Source organism: Taudactylus pleione, unplaced genomic scaffold, assembly GCF_031769625.1.
Source record: "Taudactylus pleione unplaced genomic scaffold, aTauple2 ptg000089l, whole genome shotgun sequence".
NCBI lineage: Eukaryota > Metazoa > Chordata > Amphibia > Anura > Myobatrachidae > Taudactylus > Taudactylus pleione.
The window spans coordinates 11,063,186-11,079,142 of record NW_028284491.1 but is presented as its reverse complement, the minus strand read 5'-3'; the positions used below and the strand labels follow the sequence as shown (position 1 = coordinate 11,079,142).

The window sequence follows — 15,957 nt, the reverse complement described above, 5'->3', positions numbered from 1 at the left end:
TCTTCAGTTCCTGCTTGTTCTTGGGGCATTTTCCCTTCAGTTTTGTCTTCATCAAGTGAAATGCATGCTCAAATCGGATTCAGCTCAGGGGATTGACTTGGCCATTGCATAACATTCCACTTTTTAGCCTTAAAAAACTCTTTGGTTGCTTTTGCAGTATGCTTGGGGTCATTGTCCATCTGCACTGTGAAGCGCCGTCCAATGAGTTCTGAAGCATTTGACTGAATATGAGCATATAATATTGCCTGAAACACTTCAGAATTCATTCTGCTGCTTTTGTCAGCAGTCACATCATCAATAAATACAAGGGAACCAGTTCCATTGGCAGCCATACATGCCTACGCCATGACACTATCACCACCATGCTTCACTGATGAGGTGGTATGTTTTGGATCATGAGCAGTTCCTTTCCTTCTTCATACTCTTCTCTTCCCATCACTCTGGTACAAGTTGATCTTTGTCTCATCTGTCCACAGGATTTTGTTCCAGGACTGTAATGGCTTTTTTAGATGTTGTTTTTCAAACTCTAATCTGGTTTCCTGTTTTTGTGGCTCACCAATGGTTTGCATCTTGTGGTGAACCCTCTATATTCACTCTTGTGAAGTCTTCTCCTGATTGTTGACTTTGACACATATACATCTACCTCCTGGAGAGTGTTCTTGATTTGGCCAACTGTTGTGAAGGGTTTTTTCTTCACCAGGGAAATAATTCTTTTGTCATCCACCACAGTTGTTTTCTGTGGTCTTCCGGGTCTTTTGGTGTTGCTGAGCTCTCCGGTGCGTTCTTTTTTGAGAATGTTCCAAACAGTTGATTTGGCCACACCTAATGTTTTTGCTATCTCTCTGATGGGTTTGTTTTGATTTTTCTGCCTAATGATGGCTTGCTTCACTGATAGTGACAGCTCTTTGGATCTCATATTGAGAGTTGACAGCAACTGATTCCAAATGCAAATGTCACACCTAGAATCAACTCCAGACCTTTTACCTGCTTAATTGATAATGAAATAACGAGGGAATAGCTCACACCTGTCCTTGAAATAGCTTTTGAGTTGATAGTCCCATTACTTTTGGCCCCTTAAAAAGTGGGAGGCACATATTGAAACTGTTGTAATTCCTACACCGTTCACCCGATTTGGATGTAATTACCCTCAAATTAAATCTGAAAGTCTGCAGTTAAAGCACATCTTGTTTGTTTCATTTCAAAACCATTGTGGTGGTGAATAGAGGCCAAAATCTGAAAATTCTGTCAATGTCCCAATATTTATGGACCTGACTGTATGTCTTGCAATCTGAGATCACTTAGGATTGATAGGTAGAGGGTTCAAAAGGCCACATTATTGAATCTCCCCCACTCTATTTTCACGTTGGGCTCATCTGCCTCCAAAACACTTAGGCCATTAACAGTGCTTGCTGGCCAGATCGAGTTACAAATGGGTAAGACCTTTGGGGCATTACAACATAACCCTTTCTTCTTCTAGATGGCTGGTAATTCCAGTGCATCAGCTACCTTCGTCTTATTCTTCAAACTTAATTCTGCAGGGGTCTATGACAATATTATATTGCATTGCCTTTCAGATAACATTACATACAACCTGTACTTGAGGAATCCGTATGCTGTATACCTTCAGGACCCCCAACCACGTTGTAATAGTCCCAGTTGTGCTATGGTGTACATCACTGATTTGTACAGTACTGTGACATTAAGCTATCTTACCAATGACACAACAGATCAATAAGAGTAGAAAGCCAATAGTAACCAGTGCTAGACGCAATCACTCCACTTCACTTTGTTGTGCTGCTGTCCAAGGTGCTGAAGAGGGTTAATATTCTGTATGAGCCGGTTTGTGCAGAGCTCAGGGCGTGACTGAGACCTCCGTGGGGAAGAGGGATGGGAGGATCCGTGTGTGAGACCCTCCTCTCTCCATCAGCACAAGACTAAACAGCTTCCACCTACCCACCCACCCCCACAGCATCGGAGCGGTGCACCACTGGGCTCCGTCAGTCCTTCCAAGGGGGAGAATTAAAGGGTCTCTGGGCTCCTAATCCCCATCCCCCTCATACCTTATTCAAGCCCTCTGTCTCCCAGAGATTGCAATTAGCCAGATGGGGATTATGCAGAACCTGTGACAGCAGGCCCTGGGGACATTAGACTTCTGCACTATTGTGTGAGACTGAGAGAGAAGGAGAGGACCAGAAAAGACAGTCTGAGACGTCGCTGTAGACTGCTGTGATTAAAGGTAACAGTGGATTTGTTGTGATGCTGCATTTTGGAGAGTGCACTAACAGTGTCCATGTCATCTGCCTCTATCTGTATCCAATGCTTCTGTCTCTGATCAGTCCTCCTTGTGTGCATCTGTGATGCTTTACAAGGGTAAATATAATCTGCTGTTTGCCATATATTCCTTGGTTGCTTCATAAATACTGTTTGATGTTAGTAGAGAGCTCATCTGCATTGTCTGTCTTCTCGGGTGGTGTAATAGGCCTTTTACCCCTAAGATGACTGTGTATGTATGTCTCTTCGTGCACACAATACACAGATGATTGCTGCTAACACACTCCTGGTTGTAACATTGCCATTATCTTCATCAGGCAGAGAAACAGACTGCAACAGATCAGGATATTTACATATACACAGAATAATGCTTAGTGTATATGGCATTGGCTAGTATAATATACTGCATTAAAATGGACAGTGATATAGGTAAGAAGGTAATGTGGAGACGCAACAAAATGGACCCAAGCTTCAGAGAGATGCAGCAAAATGGAAGGATAACACTTGGCACAGGAAGATGACATGACAGATGGATGAAGGTTACAGGAAGATAAGATAGACGTCTGTAAAGGAGGGTTTCTCTGGGTAAATAAACCTAGTGATATATATAATGGTGACATAGTGACAAATAAACACCAGCATTATCCGATGAGCAGGCCTAGTCTGCATAGTTACAAAATCAATAAATAGAAAGACGAAGGTTAAATGTGAGTAAAACTCCTAAGGCATCAAGTCATTAACTAATTAATTTGTAAAAAACGATCCTCTATCTTTATACTGTGTCTATTTTAGTTATAGGCTGCAATTCCGGAACTAGGCTTTAAGGGGCAGTAGAGATACATCCTAAAATTAGGGGGTGTGGTATTTCTGGAGCTTTACACACAAGCATGGAGGGGGGAGGGGGGATTTAGGACATGTATATATCCGTGTGTGCAAGGCAAACACGCTGCACATATGTGTATGTACATCTGGACAGATGTGTACAGATATAATAGCACATTTGCTGTTTTTTTTTACCATAAGGGCACTTTTATGCAGAAGCTGCATGATCTGATGAACTATATGGCTGTGTGTAGCTGGGCATAAAATAATAATAGCCTTCCTTGCAGGTATATTTGTATCAAGAGAGTTAATCTTTAATGTATTCATCTTGACTTGGAAAGAGATTATGAATTAGCCATTAATCATTGATTTTATGTTTTCTGTATGGTACAGATGTGTTTTATGGCCTATAGAAGTGTGGTCTTAGTGATCTGAAACTGTGCGTTTGTTTGCCTAATTGTTTTTAATGTGGAATAATTGTGCTTTTGCAGCAACATCATGTATAGCAATGTTTTTCAACCACTGTGCCATGGCAGACTGGTGTTCTGCGAGCAGTTGTCAAGTGTGCCACGGCGGTCAGCTCAGCGCACATGTACAGTACAAGTGTAGTTTGTTTTATTCCTGAGGAGGCCAAAGTAGTGAGTTTTATTCCTGTGGAGGCCAATGTATGTGTATTTTTTATATGGGAGCCAATGTATATGTTTTTTCATTGGTCACGCACGCAGCATCGCCAGATAGTATGCCTTGGCAATTTTATAATTTTGTGTAGTGTGCCTCGAGTTGGAAAAGTTTGAAAATCACTGATGAATAGTGTATACTAAAAGTATGGTGTACATAACAACTAGCTGATTTGTATACATTACTGTAAAGTATTGTTCCTTTTCTCTTGCTGAGTTTCAGTATTCAGAGTATGAATTTACTATATACCTACTTTAGTGTATACGATGCTGACTATGGATCTTTTATGTTGATGTGAAGTGATGACACTGTGTCTTGAATTGTATTTCGGTTTGGAGGTTTGGAGTGTGCAGAGCTTTTGAATTTTGGTCCCTGTGGAGTCTATAATTTAAATGTATTTATGTGTCCAATGGCAGAAATGCTGAGCATTCACAGGCTTGGATCGATGTTAATTTATTATTAGTAAGAAAACATTAAGTGACAGATAATATGAAAGTCTAGAAGGGCTTAAAACAGCTGGGAGGGGAGATCCTCCCTGAGCGATGAGGTTACACCAGCAAACCTCTCATGTAAGCTGTGTATCATGGGGGGGCTCCCACTAAATCAATTACCCTAGGCACTGCTTTGTTCTGTCTCCCTGCAAGGCATACAGTTGTATCTATGTAAATGCGCATACTCCAGAAATTAAATAAATATAGTTAATATACCATACATTATCCTTTTATAGAAATAAAACTCCTATAATCACATGCAACAAGTGGCCGGCTTTCCTGGTAGAATTGTCTGAATTTTTATCTGACTGAGATTAAATATGTCTATTGTGTTTCTAGGAATTAGTGTTGTATTTGTTTAATGTTGAATGCATTGAATAAGCCAGGTGTAATGTGTATGAGGAAGGTCAGTGATATGAGGAGGTCATATTTACACTTAACCACTAAGCTCAAGGGGTGTCTGTGTCAGCTGAGATCCTATGTGTCCCAATAAGTCATTACATGTTATAATTGTGTTTGGACATTTTTGTATAATATTATTAGTTAAAATAATGGTTATAATATAATATATAAAATAGTGGTTATTATTGTTTTTTATAAGTTGGAATTTTTGTAGAGCAAGTAAAGCCACTGTTGGGAATGAATGTATTGCAAAAGTTGTGTTTTATTGATAGTATACTTTATTAAAACAGTAATAAGTAATGTGTTTATATTTAGCTACAACTGTCTAGTATCCTATCTGTTTTATCCTTAAGACAAATCAATGCTGAGAAAGATAGGGGGTCTATGTACTAAGCCTTGTAGCGAAATAAAGTGTAGAGAGATAATGTACCAACCAATCAGCTCTTAATACCCCTTTCAGACATCTCGAGATTCCGGGGAATTTGGCCTGCCTCAGTCAAATTCCCGGGTAGCCGTGTCTGTCTGAAAGGTATCTACCCGGGAACACGTTCCCGGGTGGCCGCCACTGCAATCGACCATGGTTTTTCCCGGGACTTAAGTCCCAGGAAATTACTCTGCTTCTGTCTGAATGGTGCTACCCGGGAATTTACTACTCCCGGGCAGCACCAAGCAGCTTTTACATGTAGTTGACAGCGCAGAGCGTCCTATAGGAGGCTCAGCGCTGCTGCTTTGAGTTGGCAGCGCAGAGCGTCCTATAGCACGCTCAGCGCTGCTGCTCACCACCCCCAGCGCCGGCTGGTTGTGCCATAGCGGGCCACCCGCACTCCCGCTGGACCACCAGGGAAGTAAAATAAATTTGAAAAAAATTATAATAAAAAAAATATATATATCTGCATTATGATTGGCCGGCTTCCGGCTGCTGAATGATGACATCATCATCAGCCAGAGAGGGGATAGGCTAGTAGGAGCAGACGGCAGAGAAGAGGCAGGTAAGCAGAAAAACCCTGCTCTTGTCTGAAAGGGGTCTACCTGGGAATTTCCCGGGTAGACACTGTAGTGTGAAAGGGGGGTCTCGACCAAATACCCGGGAATTTGCACAGGAGTTAGGAGCTGATTGGTTGATACTTTATCACAGTCCACTTTCTCTCCAAGGCTTAGTACATAGACCCTATAGTGCTTCCTTATCATTCGTCATTCTTGGGTGTTTGTGTGATTGGCTTACATATACCTAATGATATATACTTTCCTTCCATGCTGAAGATTGGTGGATTTGTAAACAAGGACAAAGCCATAGAGGTCACAGTAGTCATAATTGTCATGCTGTGGGACAGTGGGATGTTGCTTATCCCTGCTGTATTCTATCATTTCAGACTTCTGCCTTATGTAAGGTAGCCTCTTTGTACACTGTTTATCAGTTATATAGGTGTGTGAGCCTGCTGGTGGGGTAGAATAAGAACTTTATTTAACTTTACATTTTAATAGACTTACTATGTATATGTATGTTTATGTCCTTCCTGGTTTATATACAAAAAATTCAATGTTGGGATCTTGTTGTCTTTTATTTAGTTTTAGTAGTTACTAGCTGGAATACCCGGCATTGCCCGGGAATTTAAGAATGTTTGTTTACACATCATCCTCAACAAACCTGTCCTTAGGCAGGCCTCACGAAAAATGTGACAACTTCCCCATCAACAGTCCTAAGGTCTTTGAAGGAAGTAGGACCTATAACTGTGTAAAGCAAACGTCGGGGCTAGAAGCATTTAAAATGTGTTCGAATGTACAGTGTAAACACGGCCAAGAGCTTCTGTTGCTCTGATACCAGGATGACCATCTACAGCGACTCCCTGTTTTCTGCGCATGAAAACTTTTCCAGAAGCATTCCATGTGTGATATTTTGAGAGCTCACAATACAAAGTCATCATTTTGACACAGTTCGAAGAAAGAAGTCAATGTTGTTGTGTAATTTGGTATAGTCAGAGAGCTGAGAATGCTGGGAAAGCCTGCTAAAGCTCTCTTTGATAATAAACATTAAGATCATGACAAAACATGAGAACACAAAACGCTCGCTCCGAGGCCGTACCCATATGCCGTGAGGCCCACAATGAGTGTACAGGCAAAATTGTGTTTTTTTAAATAATTGGAAATTAACAGTAATTCATTTCAATTGAACATTTTTTTAGTTGCCTCGTGCATGTTTTCAAATTTCACGATCTTGGCTTGTAAACTGTGGATTTGTATAGAAAGACAGAAGGACAAATTTTTGCTTTTATATAGTAGATTGTGGATTGAGGGTAACCATCACAGCAACTTTCATAATCTGGGAGTAGACTTGCCTGGCTGGGAGGAGTGCAGTCTGTGCTGAGGCCTAGCTTGGGTAAGGAGTGGGGACAGCTGTGGTCATGGTGATTGCTTAAAGATACTAAAAAGTTATCTCAATATTCTCTCTTAGAAATTAGCTCAGTCCATACTGGTTAGCAATATGGGGTCACATACAGTGAGATGAGTACGCTACTGCATTGCAGCATATGCGTCTAGTTTACTACAGCCCATCAACATCATCATCATCATCATCGTTTACTTGTTCCTGCCTGTAGTAGATGAAAAAAAGATAGGCTTCCTAAGAGACGTTTATACGTATGATCATCACTGGTCTGGAACTACATCCGGCAGCCTGCAGATCTGTCAGAGAGTTGCCCTGCGCATCCTGGGGATACACCAGAAGCTTGACCTCCAGGCCCCGGCGGCGCATTATCGCCCTGCTACACCTCTGATGTATCTAATTCACACATCTTAAGACACTTCACATATGACTAGGCTAAATGAGTTTGGTGAATGCCAGGAAAGGACCGGAATTTATTGTAAATAATGAAAATATGTTAAACATTTCTACCCTTTGATACTTCTGTCAATGTCAATGTTAGTTAAGGGATAACATCTCATCCTAGATGGAATAGTAAATGCTTGCAATGTACGTATTTTTAGGTTTAGCAGAATAATTTTTGTCCTTGAATTGTGCAGTGAGAAATTCAGTATCTGCAAATAGTAATTATTGAGCTCCCTAATTATTGCAGTATGTTTGAAAATAACCAGTTATCCAATAAAAGTTAGCACATTTTAATTAAACATATTAAATGCAACATAAAGGAACTGCTTATGAAACAGTTTTTCTTTTTAAAAGTGTTTTCTAAATACCTTGACTTTATATGAATGAAAGCCGAGGGAATACACACTACTAAAATGAGTCTACCAACAAAATTTCACTTAAAAGGAAAGAATTCATTTATTTATGTTCTAATACTTGGGGATCAATCCAATTAGGTGCAAGGTGGATTCTGTGAGATGTCCGCACTGCGAATTTCATACAATTCCAAACTCGCATCGATTTTTCAGAAGAATTTAAAACATTTTTGTGCGCACTGCCCTGAGATGGTGAAAAGGTAGGGAAAATCTTTATTTTCAGGTAAATATAATGGGACACAGTGCAGAACCTCTAGTACACCCCTCCCAATGGATTATTATGCACTTGGAGGGGTTTAAGAAGCATAATTTGGCCAATAAAGACACTTCAGTTTTCAGGAGAATTTCTCTGAAAAGCTTAATAATGGGTTAAATGATGTGGGACAGGAATGGTGAGGTATACATTATGTGGGACAGGTATGTGGAGGTATAAATGATGTGGGATAGATATGTGGAGGTGTAAATGATGTGGGACAGGAATGGTGAGGTATAAATGATGTGGGACAGAAATGGTGAGGCATAAATGATGTGGGACAGAAATGGTGAGGCATAAATGATGTGGGACAGAAATGGTGAGGCATAAATGATGTGGGACAAGAATGGTGAGGTATAAAAGATGTGGGACAGGCATGTGGAGGTGTAATGATGTGGGACAGGAATGGTGAGGTATAAATGATGTGGGACAGGAATGGTGAGGTATAAATGATGTGGGACTGGAATGGTGAGGTATACATTATGTGGGACAGGTATGTGGAGGTATAAATGATGTGGGATATGTATGTGGAGGTGTAAATGATGTGGGACAGGTATGTGGAGGTGTAAATGATGTGGGACAGGGATGTGGAGGTGTAAATGATGTGGGCAAGGTATGTGGCGGTGTAAATGATGTGGGCCAGATACGTGGGAGGTGTAAATGATGAGGGACAGGTACGTGGAGGTGCAAATGACATGGACAGGTATGTGGAGGTATAAATGATGTGGGACAGGTATGTGGAGGTGTAAAAGATGTGGGACAGGTATGTGGATGTGTAAATGATGTGGGACAGGCATGTGGAGGTGTAAATGATGTGGGACAGGTATGTGGAGGTGTAAATGATGTGGGCCAGGCATGTGGCGGTGTAAATGATGTGGGCCAGGTACGTGGAGGTGTAAATGATGTAGGACAGGTATGTGGAGGTGTAAATGATGTGGGACAGGCATGTGGCGGTGTAAATGATGTGGGCCAGGTACATGGAGGTGTAAATAATGTAGGACAGGTATGTGGGAGGTGTAAATGATGTGGACCAGGTATGTGGAGTTATAAATGATGTGGGACAGGTATGTGATGTGGGACAGGTATGTGGAGGTGTAAATGATGTGGGACAGGTATGTGGAGGTGTAAATGATGTGGGAAAGGTATGTGGAGGTGTAAATGATGTGGGACAGGTATGTAGAGGTGTAAATGATGTGGGACAGGTATGTGGAGGTGTAAATAATGTGGGACAGGTATGTGGCGGTGTAAATGATGTGGGCCAGGTATGTGGGAGGTGTAAATGATGAGGGACAGGTACGTGGAGGTGCAAATGATGTGGGACAGGCATGTGGCGGTGTAAATGATGTGGACAGGTATGTGGAGGTATAAATGATGTGGGACAGGTATGTGGAGGTGTAAAAGATGTGGGACAGGTATGTGGACGTGTAAATGATGTGGGACAGGTATGCGGAGGTGTAAATGATGTGGGACAGGTATGTGAGGTGTAAATGATGTGGGACAGGTATGTGAGGTGTAAATGATTTGGGACAGGTATGTGGAGGTGTAAATGATGTGGGACAGGTATGTGGAGGTGTAAGTGATGTGGGACAGGCATGTGGCGGTGTAAATGATGTGGGCCAGGTATGTGGGAGGTGTAAATGATGTGGGCCAGGTATGTGGAGGTGTAATGATGTGGGACAGGTATGTGGAGGTGTAAATGGTGTGGGACAGGTATGTGGAGGTGTAAATGGTGTGGGACAGGTATGTGGAGGTGTAAATGATGTAGGACAGGTATGTGGTGGTGTAAATGATGTGGAACAGCTATGTGAGTGTTGTATTGATGGGAGAGGGGTTTTTGAACTTGCAGATGAGAGGTAAAAGTGTTTATTCCAACTTTATACATGATTGTATAAAAACACAAAACAAAAAGGGAGGGGAAAGTATATGGTACATATATAAAAAAATATCCATAATTCCATTTATAACACTGCAAACTTGCACCTAATTGGATTGCGATCTTATACCTCTTTTATTCCAAAGTTTATGGTCTGACCCGGGGATTGGAACAGGATTCCAAACTTGCATACTGCGGCGCCGACCCAGGATATTCCCGATTCGGCGCCGTTCACACCAGAGCCGGGTCTGCAGTGACCTGGCTCTTCCAGCATTGCAGTGGACGCCTACAGATTATGTCATCTCCAAGTGCCACTGAAGCCGGCCAATCGGGTGGCATGCGGCACAATCCGGATCGCGCCATTTACACTGCAGGATGCCACGGGAATGACCCATGGCAAACCCTGCAAAGTTCCCAAGTTGAATCCCTGGGTCCCTGGACCTGGGTGGATCCATTTACACAGACAGAGATCCCAGGTAGATGCGCATCAACCTGGGATTTTTAGGTCGGTGTAAAAGGGGTATTAGTATGTGTGATAAAAGTGTTAGGCATAGATTATATTTTTGGATTCCTCTAACCCCAATAACAGACTGATTTTGTCCAGGAGTCACTGATTAGATTGAAGCCATCTTCCTCTAATACAAAGATTATAATATTATAGATATTAGCTTGTCATTCAATTTCACAATGATAAATTAAATTGAGATATAATAATATAAATAATTCAGATTGTCATTTACTAAGCGGGAGCCTGGACTCACCCAATCAGCCTTGGACTTTAGAGGTGCAGATAAGGACCACTAAGAAACCAATACACCTGTTATAGATTTGCACAGTCACCCACCCCAAATGTACTTAATCCTGCCCTGCATAGGGCCAGAGCCATATTATGATATGCATGCAATCCACCTTCCGCCACAGAACCTAACTGGGGTGCATTATGTATGATTGCTGCTTCCTTGACGTCACTGCTTACACTTCTAAGTCATTTATTGCAAGGGGATTCATGAGGAAGCCAGGGACTATTTAATTGGGTCACAGCAAAGTGAACACTATGGGGCTCATGTAGAGTTGGACCTAAATGCATAAATATATGCGCATGATTACAAAATCGCTGTATGCATCCCAACCGAGTCGTATTTAGGAGGTTTTGCGTAGATGTGGCTGAAGAAGAGTAAGACGTCTGCGAATATTTGGGGGTCAGATCACTTGCGGTTGCTCGATTTCTAGTACAAGTTGCGAACTGTTGACGATGACAACCGGTGACAGTATTTGATTGGCTGAATTTTTCCATATGCTTCCCAGTTATGCCATACTTGCCAACTCTCCTTGATTATCAGGGAGACACCCTGAAATAGCAGCAATCTCCCTGACTCCCTGAAGAGTCCAGCAATCTCCTGATTGCACTTTACCCCCATTATGAAGCTGTTATATTAAAAAGAACGAAGATCTATTAATTCAAATGGCATCATTAGTATAATTTCCCTGCATTGATTATAAGGCACAATGGGCCTGATTCAGACCCACTCGCGAGCGGCTGTACGCTCGCAAGTGGGTCGATGGTCTGCACTGAGCATGCGCACGACGGAGGGAGCTCCGTCGTGCGCATGCGCCAGACACGACGAGCGAAGGACTTTCCTTCGCTCGTTGTGTCCGATCAAAGGGGGCGTGCTGTCAATGTTGATTGACAGCACGCCCCCTTTGGTGGGCGTGCCGGGGGCGTGCCTCCCTGACGGGGGCGTTCCCACGGGAACGCCTCCCGTCAGAAGCCGGCCCACTGACATCACTAGTGATGTCAGTGGGAGTGATTTTGGCTCTGATAGAGCCAAAATCACTCCGGAGCTTGCGGTTGAAAACCTCAACCGCAGGCTCCGGCTCGCAATTTCGATGGTCGCGATCGTCACGACCATCGCGGCCATCAAAATGCACGCTCGTATAGCCTGTGGGTGGTGACCCACAGCTATACGAGCGTCCAGGAGGACGCTCCATGAAAAAGGAGCCCGGCCCTCATGCAGAGCGTGCTCTCTGCTCAGAGCGTACGGCTCTGAATGAGGGCCAATGATCCTTATGGCTACATGCATTTTATAAAAAGTATCAATGTGTTTTCATCAACAAGTAGATCTTACGAACTGCTTTGACGCTTATTTACATTTGGATGCAAGTTAATTTTATGGCATGCTTTTCAGATGTAGCAGTACACCACTGGCGTCACAATGGGGGTGCGTGCTGCACCCGTGTGTCACCAAGGTGCAGACTTCCCCTCAGTGACAGGAGCCGGGTGCTGCACTGTAGCATTAAGTGCAGCACTCGGCTCCTGTCACAGTGAGGGAGCCGCACTACACCTCCGGCACCCCCCCACCCCCCCAGTAATAAGCACCAGACCACGGGGGGTTGGGGTCATGAGGTCACGCCCTTCCAATTAGGCCACGCCCCCTGCATCCTTCACCACACCGGGTGACACAGCAGGGAGGGACGCCACTGTAGTATACGTCCACTTTACCACCGCGCTCATAGGTGTTGCTTTCACAATGTCCCTGAAATTATTTTTTAAAAGTAGGCTAGTATAAATTATGCGAACATTCTCGTAATAATTTTGCTGCAATCTAATCACAGATTACAGTACAATGACATTGGTTTGCAGCAATTAACATGTTTCCTAATAAACTTGTCAGTAGCCCTCCTCTTTACAAGCTAATTATTGTGTATTTCAACTAAAAAAGTATTTGCATCTTGTTCAATTTTTACATTATTATTATTATCCTTTATTTATATGGCGCCACAAAGGTTCCGCAGCGCTTTACACAGTACATAAATGAGCACAAAAACAGTTATTAGCAGTACAAAACAATGCAGGACAAGGACATGGTTTTTAAACATAGCTGCATAACACAAGCAGCAGGGCGTCAGCAACCAAGTGTTAGGTGCCAACTGGGGAGTTAGTAGTACATGATAGTATAAGTACGGGAGGGAGAAGCACGTGAGGGATGAGGGCCCGGCTCGTGAGAGCTTACACTCTAAAGGGGAGGGTTAGACAGACAGGGGCGACACAGATTGGGTAGATACAGGTGCGCTTCTAAAGAGGAGGGTGCAATCTCTGTCCGGTCCCCATCTTCTCTCTCCGACGGCCAGCAGTGCTCAGCGCTGCACCTGTAGACTCTGGGCACTAGAGTGTGCGCAAAATGCCGGAAAAATGGGCGAGGGGGCCATATTTCAGGTGTTTTGTCCAACACTACAGACCGACGTGGGACTTCGGAGGGGTAAGTATTAAAACATATGGGTGTAGGGTGTTTGGTATGTGCCCATCCCCCCCGGACCCAGGGGCCTGCACCCATTATAAATACAGAACGCCCCTTGGGTAGGGTAGCTAGTGAAGAAGGAGCATGGGGCCTGATTCAGAGCCGCTCGTAAGCGGCCGCTCGTTCGCTCCGAGCGATGTTTGCCCAACTGCACATGCGTACGGATTTTAATACGCATGTGCGAACCAGTCAGTGCGGCCGAAAATCGTTTGTTCGCTAAATAGCGAATGCCTGCTATTTTGAGTGACAGAATGAGGCGTATGTGGGTGGTAACAGGGGAAGGTGCTTGAAAACTTGGAGTGGAGATCCGAACGCAGGCGTGCTTAAAGGTCAAATTGGGCGTTTTAAGGGTGTGCATAATTAAAACAGCAGCGTCATTGACTACGTCACTGGGTTATTTTATAGCCAGAACTGCTCGCAAAATTGTGGTAGCAAAAACCAACCACAAGAATAGCGAGCAGTTCATACCCTGGTCGATGTACTCGATTAATCTAATAAATAGCAGACATGACGTAGGATGCGAGCGGCCAGGGGGCGTATTTTTTCAAAAAACGACCGCAAGTTTTGTTCGCTCGTTCAGACATAGAGGCGTCAACAGACCGTAAAGAGCGAAAGGTTCATTTGGCTAGCCATCCCTATTTTCTGAACGAGCGAGCGCAAATAGTGTCCGGCTCTGAATCAGGCCCATGGAGCAGTGGGTTAGGATATATGCTGTGGAATGTGTGTGTCGATGACCTTATGTTATGTCAAACTTAAGTTCTTCGTTCATCTATATAAAAGAAAAAATAGATTTTATTTATGTGTTATTTACATGAGAAATGTACTAAATAAAGTTGTTGCACTTCAGTTTTAGTCTGATACATTATAGCATCTAAATACATCCAGCTAAACATGCAGCTATTATGGGACTGTCCTGCCATCCTAATAGTGAATACTTGTGTCCAAGCTGCTGGGTGCTATGCCATGCTCCTGTCAGTGGGTGCTTCTCACAAGCTACTTATTACTCTGAATTACACTGTCCGGCCATGTACTGTAATGCGTATGCATTGCAAACTGATTTTATACTATCTTTGTGTAGCCACACCTCCTTTCATATAATGAGCGCATCTGCTCCTGATTTGCATTTTGCAAGGCATTCATAGCTGGACGCGTCTCATTCTGAGCGCATTTTACATGTACAAAGAAACAACTTGCGTACACACTTGCCGATATTTTGAACGACTGAACGATATTGTTATCGTTCACTATATTGCCCAGTGTGTACGCTAAAACGATGAACAATAACGACCAACGATGCACTCTCCCGCGGGTCGCTTGTCATTGTCGTTCATCTCCCGAACATGCAGGCCAACCTGACGATATTGTCAGGTTGTTGCATGTTGCGGGGATGAGGGAGGGTGTCCGGCACTGAACGATATCATTCTTGATATCGTTCAATGTGTGTGCTCAATGTCGTTAACGACATAAAGCACACCCCTGCAGGGGACACACTAGACGATATCGCTCATGGTGCGAATCGTCTAGTGTGTAGCAGTGTGTACGCACCTTAACACAGCATGAAGCCCCTATAATGTGCTTCCTCGTTTAAAGATGAAATCCTGTGATGTTCAGCAATGGGCAGTACCAGAGGAAAGGAAAGTTATTTTGTATGTAGATCTTGAACATATTAATTGATCCTATATGAAAGAGTTTTGTTTAATAGAAATAATTAGTGATAAAACTATATGCAGCAAATTCAATTAGCAGCGGGACTTACCGTGGGGTTTGAGCTCCTGGGTTAAGTGCCTGTAGCTATTCAATTACTGCCTGTGGTAAGCCCACGACTAGCCCCGGGGATGCACTCAACTCAGATTTCTGCTCACAACCTCCTGATGTGCAAACAGAAATCCACGGCAATTGCAAAGCTTCGGGCACCTAACCCAGCAGCTATGGCTTACCACACTTTAGCCACAGGCTGTGCGGGAAATAATGGAATAGCTAACACCCTGCGGTAAGTCCCTGCTGCTAATTGAATCTGCCCCTATATGTTGTCTTAGCAGCACCTTTATAATATTTTGTTGTCTATGGCACAATAGAAATCCATTGTAAATACTTGCAGCACTACTTATATTTCCAGAAAAATACTACTGACAGCAACAGGATTATTGTCATTATAATGATTTTAAAGCCTGTAGAGGCCACTCTTGTTGCCTATAGATAGATCAGTGTTGGTAGCTGACATTCATGTAGTCAACAGTAGGCAATAGCAACAGCAAAACATATATGTTATTCTGAGATGGTTTTGTCAAAGTACAAATACTACTGCAGTATTTGTTAAATAGGCTTCCCCATGCAACAGCTTAATATATTACTACCATTAGGAGTAGTTGTCCGTGATTGCCGTGTTATTGCATGTAGTAGTCCTTTCATTTATAGGCATAGTTGCCGACCTTTGGCTGCCTCCTCCGCCAGGTTGGCACTGCGATTGGCACTGCGATAGCGGGGCTTGGCAGAGGTGAGCGGGTCTGGGGGGGTCTGATTGAGAGGTGGACGCTATGCTGATGTTTGCGCAGTTGAGCAATTATTTCTACTGCGCATGCGTGTAAGCTCCTGAAAACCCCAATGGCGCGTGCATTCTCCTGAGTGTACGCAGAG

At 43.3% G+C, this 15,957-nt stretch overlaps 1 protein-coding gene across 1 annotated transcript in view; it reads left to right on the top strand.

Annotated features, from left to right (window-relative positions):
• Positions 1 to 1,990: 1,990 nt before the first annotated feature.
• Positions 1,991 to 15,957, top strand: part of MAP3K12 (mitogen-activated protein kinase kinase kinase 12) — a 135,815-nt gene continuing 121,848 nt past the window's right edge. Inside the window, exon 1 of the mRNA XM_088469172.1 lies at positions 1,991 to 2,236. The gene's annotated coding sequence lies outside the window, so the exon portion shown is untranslated. The remainder of the gene's footprint in view (positions 2,237 to 15,957) is intronic.